This window comes from Ptychodera flava, chromosome 11, assembly GCF_041260155.1.
Source record: "Ptychodera flava strain L36383 chromosome 11, AS_Pfla_20210202, whole genome shotgun sequence".
In the NCBI taxonomy this organism is placed as follows: domain Eukaryota; kingdom Metazoa; phylum Hemichordata; class Enteropneusta; family Ptychoderidae; genus Ptychodera; species Ptychodera flava.
This window is the reverse complement of record NC_091938.1, coordinates 26,054,851-26,067,480: the sequence shown is the minus strand read 5'-3', so window position 1 is coordinate 26,067,480 and position 12,630 is coordinate 26,054,851. Positions and strand designations below refer to the sequence as shown.

The 12,630-nt window shown below is 38.1% G+C and overlaps 1 long non-coding RNA gene across 1 annotated transcript; it reads left to right on the top strand.

The window, feature by feature from the left end:
* Positions 1-3,799: 3,799 nt before the first annotated feature.
* On the top strand, positions 3,800-9,272 carry LOC139143946 (uncharacterized). The gene is made up of 6 exons (XR_011554696.1): positions 3,800-4,039; positions 5,177-5,398; positions 6,794-6,958; positions 7,277-8,096; positions 8,672-8,723; positions 9,040-9,272. It is a non-coding gene; the product is annotated as an uncharacterized lncRNA (long non-coding RNA).
* The last annotated feature ends 3,358 nt before the right edge of the window (positions 9,273-12,630 follow it).

The following is a 12,630-nucleotide window of genomic DNA, read 5'->3' as shown; positions in this document are numbered from 1 at the left end:
TGATAATATATAGGGCTTTCCTTTTACAAAAAATATAAGAAAGTCGGATTCTCATATTGTTTCCACATTGTTGATATTTAAAATATCACTAGTTGCAACTATAACTGGCGACCTGTAGATATATGTCCTTCACTTTACGGATTAACTCGCTCTCTCCGTTTAACTGACAAAGTATCCCCCGAATCGAATTATTCTACATCTCAAAACGCTCGTTGATGGCGAATTTGACCTTTGACTTTTCGATTTTTTCCGTCCGGCTTATAAGATTCCTTGTTCTCGGCCAGACAAACTTTGCGATCATCGGACTGTTTGGCTATAAAGTGTTTTTTTCAAATATTTTTAGAGGACGAACACATAGATATTATGTTTTGTCACGTCTTCTTATCAGCTATACCAAAATTACTACCGAATGCACGTCGTGGCCACGCACATGACGGCAGCTAATTAACTATGGACGGGGTACCTTGAAACAGAGCGCCGAGTTTTTATGAATGACGCACTATTTCCCTATATGGAAACCGCGCCAAATTAATTAGCAATCGGTCGAGCGACAAGTACTATCATGACAACTTATGTTATGTGACATGTGACCGCATGTGACAGACTGCGTAAGTGAGAAAAGATTGCTAATGAATTTGATGAATATTTAATATCTCGTAAAACGAGACAAATAGTAATATGGCGAGAAAAATGTGTTCAACTCAATGTGACTCCTTCAGCCGAACCTACTATCCAGGTTCGGCCTTCGGCCTCACACTGCGGCCTTCGATGGACTATATCCAAGCAACGCTGCAAGCACCGGTGACACCAGGCATGAACGCGTAGGAAATACTACAGCGCATGAGAAAGATGGCAACCAAGACACCTCTATTATCCTATAGCCTCGGCCTATACAGTCGTTTTCTGTAGGCAAACAACTGCAACAGATTTTTTATGTAGTGTATAATACCTTTTATCGCCCACGGACAATGAATGATTCGTACCAAAAATACAATTTTATGCCCGGCTTGTATGCATAACCTGTTCAGAGGCATCAGTATGTGTCCGAAATTCAATCCGAAGTTGGTGATATGAATTGCCAAACGCTTTAGATTGACGTATTACAAATTTACAATTTACCCGGCAGTTTGTTGCCCTAAGTGCTATCCGAGTTTATTCCCGCAATTAACGTTTACTCAAAAGGCTGTTTTTTTAATCTTCGGAAATTCTACCACGGTTTTGCTGTATTTTTGAATTTAAGGTAGTTCGCGCTCTGGAAATGAAAGACTTAAACTTAAGCTCAAACTTTCCTCTAGCAAACTTTCCACAATTCTCTTTCAAAATTAAGAATAAAAATCGGGGGTCACCATGCAAATTTTAATACTAGAGAAAACATATTACCTTTATTTGAAGTTCATAATGGCCACAAAACTAAGCCAATGAAAACTTTAAGACTCCATAAGCTTGGAAATTAGCCCCCCCCCCCCCCCCCCCCCGTGGTAGGCAAAAAAATATTGTAAAAGTTTGAAGGTCCGAATATCTGTCTCCATGGCGCATTCTACCTTCAACTGGCCGGGACTTCCTGGGAGGCTAATAAATTGACTGAACGGTAACCCTGACATACAAAATGGTCCGCTGATTCTGTGACCTTCAACAGTTTTGCTAGCTGCAATACTTGTAGCCCGCATAGGCCATGCACTGCGGGCTCAGCCCTGTGTGCAACAGGTAGTTTTTTCGCTATGGCCACACTCTCTCTCTCTCTCTCTCTCTCTCTCTCTCTCTCTCTCTCTCTCTCTCTCTCTCTCTCTCTCTCTCTCTCTCTCCGAGGCTCAGTCCGATCTAAACTCTAAATATCAATACTTCCAGAGCTTAGAAGACGGACTGGAGTTTTCCCAGGCCCACCATGAATAATGGACTGAACTCATCACGGCCGTTTTGTTTAGGCTAAGTGAGAACAGGTCAATACAACAACCATGGCTGAAAAGACATCCCATTATGACTAAAACAATGTACTATGTGTACAGTTAAGCAGGGTGCTAACGAGATAACAAGCGAATGTATGCGAAAGAGCAACAATCTATGGAGCGAAGGACCGGATGTTTCTCATTGTTTCAAATTTCGGAGTGACGTGTCGACTTCGGTAAGGTTCTACGGCTCAGTCGTGCCCTGAACAGTTTGTAGGCCAATTTCCAACCGTAAAGGCAGTTCGCGACTTTAAAGTGAAAGACAAACCTGTGCTTAAACTTTCCTCAATGAAACTTTCAACCGTTCCGTCACCAAATCAGAATAAAAATAAGGTGTGCAAAGTTTGGTTCTAAAGAAACAAATTCACCAACATTTACCGATATTGAAAATCAACATGGCCGTCACCTCTGTTGCTAACCTATGTAGAAAAATAAATTTCTAATTTCTGAAAAAAAAACTAAGGCGGTGAATTATTTTCTACTCGAAGAGCTTTAAAACGAGCCCCACAAGTGGTAGATCCTAAAAGAATTGTAAAAGTTTGAGAGTCCAAATATCTGTCCCGAGGCGCATTCTACCTTAACGTAACAAAAGGTAAATAATGAAGGTAGTATTTTTTCTGTTAATTTTAATTCAACGAGGTGTACAAAAAATAATCGATATCTTCAGTTTTTATGCCGACAGAATAAGAAAATAACGTGATTTAAGGGAAATTGTTTTACACTATTTTGTGACGTCAAAGGTTCATTCTTCCACATCATGCGAACACCTGTGTTACGTCACGGGACCGTGGTTACGTATTTGCTTCAATTGTCGTGTAAACTGTAATCAGCGTCTCGGAAGCGGCAACAAAAAGCGCGAGAAGCTTTGCCCAAGGCTATGTACACTCAGCTTGAGCGCGGCACGTACAGCACAGATCGCATGCGCATTTTACTGTTGGCGTTATCAGTCGCAGCTGAGCTATTCTTGACATGACGTGCCACGAGCGGGCGCCACTAGGTCTATCGGAGCTAGGGAGATATTCACAGGAAAGTGACTTTGCACCTGTGCAAACGCAGATCAATCGAGCACAGCATGTGTATTTCGCTGTAAAATTTCTGATCTATAACAAATACAGGGCATCTTGAGTTCGATCAAATTAAAAACTGCCTCATGCATATCATTAAATTATGTAGCAAACATCTGCACAGGGTATGCAGGCAATATTCGTCAAGGAGTTATGATCAATAAATGTCATATATCAAACTCTTTTTATATCATACAAGCCTTACCTTTGTAATGTGTGTCGTTACTTCACCCTCGCTATCTCTGCATACTATTTCGAAGAAAACGGTCTATATCTGTTAATTACCCTCACTAATCCCCTCCATTAATTTGTTCTACCGATCACCAACGCGGGTGGGGGGGGGGGGGGGGAGTAACCAAGTAACTTGTTAGCAGCTCATGAGGCAAAAGTCCGGCAATACCCTGTCACATCTGTTTGGAGGCCCAGTGGTTCAGAATGGCACGATCAGATTTCAAAGTGACTTGCTTTGTTTTAAATTAAGCGTACTGGTAAGTTGTGACAGTTGCATGAATCCTTGTGTGACTTTTCTTCTTAAAGTTGCAATATGGATCAGAATTAACAGTTTTAAACGTTTACATTTCGGCGGTGGACCCTTCCCGAAAAATCGGTAGCCATTCCACTTGAAGATTCGACCACTAACCGGAACGCGGAGGTGACTCTACTTAGAGTAATCAGATTTAATTATCGAATAAATTGCAGTTTTGGTACGTACAGAACTGCGTCCTGTTCCGGGGGTACGGCGCAGAATTTGAAACGTCATTTCAAGACTTTGATTATGCACGCATGCGTATTGGGTGTATGATAAAGTTCGCGAAAGTGTGGCGTGGTGTGCACGTGTGTGGACATGGCAGCGATAGTGAAGCGCTCGAGCTCTCGGCGATCTTTCCTTACCGACTCCACGAAAAAACGGAGGAAAGCAGCAAGAAACGCCGGCAAAATAAACATTTTTGGTCAGATTGATAGATGGAAGAAGATAAAGAGTGACAAGGGACTAGCACACCACGTTGATGTTGCGAGGTATTTAATCGATTGGTAAGTTGAATCCGGGGTTAAATCATTTTGTGGAGGGACCGTGATTTTACGTCCTGTTTGAATGTGTCTGAAGCATGTCAGCATGCATGGGAGGTACTACTACAAACGAGCGATAGCAGCAGTTCTTTAGTCATCGCCGGGGAAAGTTGTGGCCGAGGGAACGACAGCAATGCTCAGAGGTAGCCACCTTCTGTTCTCCGTAGTGGGTATGGTCATATATTTTTTACATCCATGGTATGATGGAGCTAGAGCAGGCGTTCGGGCGTTACAATGCGATTTTGACTATCACTCAATCAAATGTTGCACATTTCTGGTCTGTAGACCATAGCCAGTATAGAGTTGGAAGGGGACTCGAACTCGGTCTGTAGTTAATCGAAGCATGGACGTCGCGAGTCCAGACGTATTATAGTGGCATGATATATAACGGTATTTCCATGTGATGATGTGGGCAAAACACCACCTCTATCAATAGTATCATTAGAAGGTGTTGAATGTACGGCAAGGGCTAACGTGGTCATGCTTCAGAGAATGAACAGTATTTGAAACAATGTGATGATATGAGAAATCAGTGTTTTGTGTTTAATCCGCAAAATACAACATTAAATTTATGTCCCTGAACCACTTTTTTCCCATTATCATCGAAACTAGTGTAGGCAATGCCATCGTTTTCAAAAACACAACTACGTCAGTTATTTACCATCCTTCGTTTGTGTACACATATATTTCAAAGTCTTTCTCAGTTGCTGTTGACGTCAAATCTTTTACTGGTTTTTCAAATTAGCTTAAAAAGGAGTAAGTCTGCATGGAGTTGATCAATTACATGTAGCTGATAGCTTGTTTCAGTTATGACTCTGCGTTCAGATATTCTGAGTGCTATTTAAAGCGGCAGGAGCTGAAATACAAGTAATCCATGATGTGAAAATATAGCACCAGAGTTTTTAGTGATTTCATTGAAAAAATTATTTATGAAAATACCATTAGAATGAATTCTCAAATGCTATTTTGGAATGCGTTGCATTACTGATGCATTCTGAAATGGCAAATACTTGCGTTTACGTAGATATTGTTTGCACCAAAACACCTTTAAGTTTGTCTATTAGTAGATGTACATGTAACCTTGTCTATTTCGGATCACAGGGAATGTGGGGTGGTGTTTCTGCACCACGTCATCAACAAACACAAGTGGATAGTTTCAATTTGTTAAACTGGATCTAACCATTGTCACCATGGCCCTTTGGCAGAGAATGCTGATGAGGAGAAGGAATGGTTAAAAAAGAACAGTAAAGCCCACTCAGTTCTGCGAAACATCATCTTTGATAGACGTTTCCTGAAGAAGATTCCATTTTATTTGAATGCAAGGTAGGAACATTATATAGATGGTAAATATTAGTGTTTACCATGACATATTAAACACCTACCCAGTATTACCTGGTCATGAAGGCAATTGCGCCCCTCTATTCCCCGAGGGGCCGTGTGTTACCAGAAACACATCGCTATTCCCCAAAGCCATAGGCTGAGGGGTTATAGCAATGTGTTTCTAGTAACACATAGCCACAAGGGTAATAAACGGGCACTATAGCCCGAATGAAGACCAGGTAACAGGTATTTTATAACACACCACTCGCTCATGTTGTATTATGTTGTAGTTTATAATGTGTTTTGATATTTTGCACTGCAACAATCCATTGTGACAAGTTTACTTGGCGATATTTCCACAGCGCTTACAGTTGTACGTGGTGCCACTTTCTTTCAAAATATATTGTAAGCATACCTAGCAACATCCTTGGTTGCACTTAAATCTTTTCTGTCAATGAGCTGTTCAAGTTCCTACGCTGTTGGAATGTTGTGGAAATCCATTACACAGAGAGTTTTGTCACACATCCCGGACACACATCACATTCTAGTCACCTGCCATTGTAACAAAGCTGCAGACAACACTATCATGTGACTGGACACTTTTCCAAATTTAGTCAAAACTATTTCCCCAGGGAAATAGGTTTTCAAAAAATAACCTCTGACGTCACTTTTGTAGATTCAGCAAGAATTAGACATCTATTTTCTCGCCACATGACATATCTGGCAAATGGCGACACTGAATGAGCACGTGGCGAGTTATAAAAAGTTTTAAAACCAACTCATGCTTCAACATTGAAGTCCAATCCTTTACCAGCAAACCTATGTGAATGTCATCCCAAAAAATTTTAAATTTGTTGCCTCAGTCTTCCAAATATAGTGAAATTTTACATTTTTTATTTTCGCAAATAAAGAAAAACTTGATGTTTTATTCACTAACTCTATATCCATCAGTCAATGACTTTCACAAAGGATTTCAGCTTCCATCCATGCGATGAGAATTTTAAACAATTAGAAAGCCATGCTGTTGTAGAAAGTTGCTGTGTCATGTTACAATGGGCAACTTGAGCTGTTGATTTTAGGGTAAGGGGAAGATGAGAGGAGAAGAGGTGTACCATGATGTGAAAGAACTGAGAGAGATGTATCTTGTTTCCAAAATGTGATATCTCAATTCCTAATGAGCTCTGTAATGTTTTCTGTTATGTGTATTCTCTAGAATTGGTGTTGCTGTGTCTGCTGCACCAATACCACATCATTGATGTGTGTCTGCTTACACATGAATACAGCAATACCACACGAATAGTACTGATAGTTTTCTCTGTATTCATTTGTTTGTAATGAACATATCATCATTCAGAATCTTTTTTTGTATATGAAGTCTACTCTTCTGTCACTTGGCAGGGAAACTGGTGAATTAGAAAATTTTCAGCAGCAAATACTTCAATATGCTAGTAAGAGGGGTGCCTATACACTGCCGGTTTATAGAGCAAGAAATCGTCTCGCAGCAATTGATCATAACATTCACTACAGCAGAAACATTAACAAGAATAGGCATGGTGAGATCATGTAAGTTAAACTCAATATATTTTGTTTCAGTCAAGCAAAAACCTACAATTATGTAAAAAAAAAGACAACAAGTACATGTATAGAGTCATGTCAGAACTCTGTGATATGTATGGCAGGAACAACAATGTATATTGCCAGCCAAATGAACAGTTTCACACATTGTGATGTTACAGTACAAGGAGATACAGCAAATGAATGTGTAGCTCTATCTTAAATCCATTACTATGTTAACATTAAGAAATTGCAAGGCACAAACTTTGTTTTGAAAAAATCATCAAATAGGCAAATGTTTTTTTTGTTTTTTGTTTTTGTTTTCAGGTATAAAAGAATCTACAACAAGAAAAGTGGGCGATGGATAGCCTCTCCACTGAAGGTAGAGAAGACTTATCCCCACATCAGAGAACTCAAAAAAGCTGTCATTCAAATGAGACTAGCTGATGAGGTTGGAATGTATCGACCAATGGTACTTGAAGACTCAGACCCAAGGAGGATCTCTGCAAACTTAGCTCCTGTAATACCACCACCAGTATCAACTTTGGTGCAAGAACAAATTGCTCGCAGATCATGAGAACACTAACAAGCATTGAAACTAAATAGCTCTGCACACTGTGTTTCCGCTGCCGCTCGTTTTTTAGTAAAAATACGATCATTTAAGGACTTTTACGAATTTTTTTCATCGGTAGTTCGTAAATATACGATCCTATCCAACAGCGATATTTCGATCGTATTCATGAATCATGGTATTCAATCTCATGCTACGGACATGTTTAACATCGATAAGGAGCTATAGAAGGCCCCCCAGCTTCAGAACAATTCTTTCAATCAAGACACGTGCTACATATTTTTACATTTGTAAAACACGGCCTATGATTGGTGTATCTTCCACACTGGGATAGTTATTGACCAATGGTATATACCCAAACAAAGTCAGCATAACTCGACCATATTCAAGATGGCGAGCAAACGTCCTTGTGAAGCAGGCGATGGCCTCTTTCGTTTTGGATTTTCTCAAAGCAAAGTGGCAATGTCAAATGTAGGACAGAGAAACGTAACCGAAGAAAAGAAGCAGAAAAACAGTAAAGAGTGCCACCAGAAGAAAACGAACAGGAAAAAAGCTGCCTTCAACGAAACACGGAAGGTCAGTTTAATATCCCAGACAGTCACTCGACACGATGCAACGCCGGGCCTGTGTGTCACAACAAGAATAGAATCTGGTTGCGACACACAGATCTCGCATAGCGGCGTGTTGAGTGCCCGTGATCGGCGATGCGATGACACATGAATTTCAATCGGAGAATGTTTTTGTGTATTATGTTGTTATTATTATGTTGTCACTATAGTCAAGGTTGAATCTCGTGGAAATTTGCTAGATTTTACGGTCATTCTAATTGGAATCAAAAATGTGGTGTCACCGACATTTAGGCCTATATTCTTGGAACGCGATCGGGAAGTTTTCAGATAGTACCAGGGGTTAATTAGAGCGAAATCGATGAAATCTGCACTGGAAAATTGATCGGGCATTTGCCTTGTGACGGCACTGTCTCGGACAAGGTTATCAATCGGAGCTATAATCATTGCATTTGCAGCCAAAATGCATATTGGAAAATGTGCCTTTATTAAATTAATAAGTATTGGATTTATTTCACAATAAACTTCAGCAAAGGAACAAGCGTGATTCCATGCATAATTTCCCATTTCAATTTTTTATTCCAGTGAGTCAGTGTGTCTACATTTGTGATTCTAGTCCATCCGGACTTGTGGAAAGGTAAATACTGAATTTTCTTTGTGGTGTGTCAAGTTACTAAATTGCTTTGCATGAATGCTGTAGTAGTCTAATGTATGCTAGTTTCAACTTGTAACAATCTTGGTGGTGGTAATGCTAGCTAATGTAGTAATGCAGTGGTCAAACTGAATTGTTTCCTTGTTAAATAATCTAACTCCTCTACACCAGTTCTGTTGTAATTGCTATCTATAATTCCTGGCATAGTAGTTTAGACGATAAAGTTCATGCTCCTCACCTGTATTGTAAATGTATATGTACATAGTTTGAGATGCTGAAATCATTTTATGTTTTGTTTCAGGCAACCTTTCCATGGTTGGATTATGACAGAGAAAGGTGTGTCATGCTATGTAAATGGTGTCTTAGGAGTGGAAAGTCAAATACCTTCACATCAGGGTGTAGCTACATCACTTAAAACAATTGTCGGAAACACACCAAAATAAAAGATCATCTTGCATCTTGTGAATCCATGGTATACAGATGGATATCACTGACAACTCAGTGATGAAAATAAAGAACTTTATTGTAAACAGACTAGTGTGTGTCATTGTGTTGTTTTGAAAAAAACAAACTGAATTGAAAACAATATATGTGTTAATTATAATAAATCAAAGATAAAAAAGCAGTTAATTGTTGCATTATAACAGTAATGGCTTTATTTGGGAAACTTTTGCATTTACTAATAAATTTTGAAATTTACTAAAAGTTTTAAAACCCAATTCGTAAATTTGCTAAAATATTTCAGCAGCCAGAGGAAACCTGGGCACAGTTTGTATTGCATTCCTTCTAGAAATTCCACCATCATCATCTTATGGATGCTGGAGTCAACTGGTACAATAGAGTGACTGTACTAAACTTAGCAAACAAATACAGGATTTAAAAGTTTCATTTTTATTTCATAAAAGTTTCATGTAACATTTGAACTCATTAAATGGTATACATGTGAGCCTTTGATTCTCAGTGTGACAGTTTACATCTTGATCTGTGCAAAGACAAATGACAGAGACCAGCTGTCTATAAAGTTACAACAATTTTGAAAGTCACATCATCTGATATGATGCGCCTTCTTGTAACAATATCTTGAAAAAGTTGCCATGAGATGTAGTTTTTGTGGACATTTTTTCGAACTTAGTCCTAATTTTGCTCAATTCAATGCTACCTGAAATGTTGGTATAAGCTGGCCCACTTCATCCTTGTTTACAGTTTTTACCAGAAGTGACAACAGTCAGAAACTTTTGATGAGACTTTCAGTTTTTACCTCCCATTTGCCATACATATATGGCAATGGGGAGGTTATATGGTTGAAAAAAGTCTGTATGTGAGATGTCTGTCTGTATGTATGTATGTATGTATGTATGTATGTATGGATGTCTGTCCGTCCAACGCAAAAACTCAAAAACCGCTGCACGTATTGAGCTGATTTTTGGTGTAGTGATGCCATACATGATGTAGATGTGCCGTTGTTAAAATGAACTTTTTAGTCCCATAGATATGCTAATGAGGTAGAAAAAAAAGCGAAAATGGTCAAAAATCAATAACTCAGGAACTACTCATCTGATCATTGTCATATTTGGGTTTTAGGTACCTTGGGCCCAACTCATTTAAACATATAGATTGGATGTCAATATTTGATGCTTTCTATTTTTAATGAATTTTTCTTTCTTTTTTTGCCAGTTTAGTAAAAAATCTTTTCCTCTTAAACCAATGGTTGGATCGCTTTAAAATTTGGTGTGCAGGTACCTTGTGAAAACTCAAAATAGAATTCATCAAAATTATGGCACAATTAGCATATTTGTATTTTTGGGCAATTTTTGCCATTTTTGGTTAAAAAAATCTTCTTTGAAACTGTGTATGCCATTACTTTCTAATTGGGTGTGCAGGTTCCTAGGAGTGACCTGAAGATGACTCTGTGAACTCAAGCTGAAATTTGCAAATTTTGTGGTACTTTTTGTCATGCTTTCAAATTTGGTACATAGGTGAAATCTAGTAGGTCATTCATTCAAAGTCAAGTACTGCCTGTGTGAATGAGCAGATTATGATTGTGCTGTTGCAGGCTGAGGTGCTATTTATAGGAATGATGCAATGTTAGACAGTAATTGATGTTTTAACTGAATTTGACTTACATTGTATGTAACTCTTGTACTGTATAAACCCTATCAATTCACCCAGAAAAAAATAATTAATATGATTTTAAATAATTGAATTAATAAGGATATCAACAAAGCCAAAATAATTTTAGGTGTAGAATTATTAGAATGTTCAACTTTTTTGACAGTTTATGGTGAAATGCTTACCATCTTGGAGGATTAAAACATGTAAAGGCAACTTTCCTGAATCCCAACTTTGACATATTCTGAACCGTCATATATTGTGCTCTGTATGTTATCTAAAAGAAATTGCTCATAATAGTTTGTCATGATAGGGTGGTCAAATAAATAGAGGTAGAGAAAGTTCTAATTTCCATTTATGGTTGACTTGGTAAGGATAAACTAAAATTACTTTTGAGGAAAAAAATAGAGTGATCAATTAAAAGAGTGGTCAAAGTGATAGGGTTTTTATGGTAAAGCTGGACTGTAAGATTCCTCATGTGCTATTTATAGCAATTATGCAATCTGTGTAAACAGTGCAATGAAAGTGTTACATGATTCCTTATAATGCTTTTGATGACCTTGAACTTCTTAAGTTGCAAACATTTGTCTCCTCTGTGTGCTTTCTCTGAGTACCTACAGGCTCAACTTATTCAACAGAACTTGCTTGCAATGTTAATTTGAAAGTTAAAATGTGCTTGGTTAATAGGATGAAATACTGATAAAGATAACCAGCTGAAGACTCTTTATAACCTGACAGATATGCTGTTTTTTATGAAGTAAATGTTGATAAGCAAGTCTTGTTTACTTTAATTAGAATGTAATTAACTCTCATTTATATTATTATAAGCAGTAGTATCAAGTTGATCAAGCTAATATTGACAAGTTGGTCGGCTGTTGGAGGTTAAAGCTGTAAAAATAAATGTATGCATGTATGCATGTCTATCTGTTTGTCTGTCTGTCTGTCTGTCCATAGACCCGTGTTTTTGGAGGGTCTATGGTCTGTCTGTATGTATGTATGTGTATGTTAGTTATTATGTGCGGATGTATGTCTGTCAACATTAAAAACTCCTAAATCGCAGCACCTACCATCTTAGTATTTGATGGACAGGTGCATCGAGGGGTGGAGATGTGAATTTGTTGAAATAAACATGTCAAAGTCAAAAATATGCAAATGAAGGGGAAAAAAGGAAAAATCCTACAAATTGCTAAAACTTTGTAACCACTGGCCAGATTTGGTTAAAACTTGGTATGCAGGCTCTTTATGGTGACTTAAGTTACATTTCTTCAAATTGTGGTGAAATTTTGAAAGTTGCATTTTTTGGCGATTTTCCCATTTTTTGTCAAAAAATCTTTTCTGAAAGCACTCATTCCATTGCCTTGAAAACTTGTATGTATGATCCTAGGGTGACCTTTGTCAGATTTGTTCAAATTGTGGTGAAATTTTCATATTTGTATTTAGGAGCAATTTTTCCCATTTTTTGTCAAAAAATCATTTTCTCCCAAAGTATTTGTTGGATTGCTGTAAAACATGATAGTCTTGATCCTAGGGTTGTTTTCTGTCAGACGTGTAAAAGTCATTATGAGATGGAGCATTTCATATTGCTGGGGTATAAGATTAATTTGGACTTGCAATGGAATTTTCTCAGTCAACCTGTAAGAATGGAATGTCATGTGTGTACTAGTAGTTAGTATCACTGCAAAATGGGAGGACAGTGTCATTGACACTATTTTTGTTGTATCCATCAGTGTAGCTTGTTTTTTATACTCACTAAGGCCAAGAAAAATAAAAAGTTTGTTTCTCA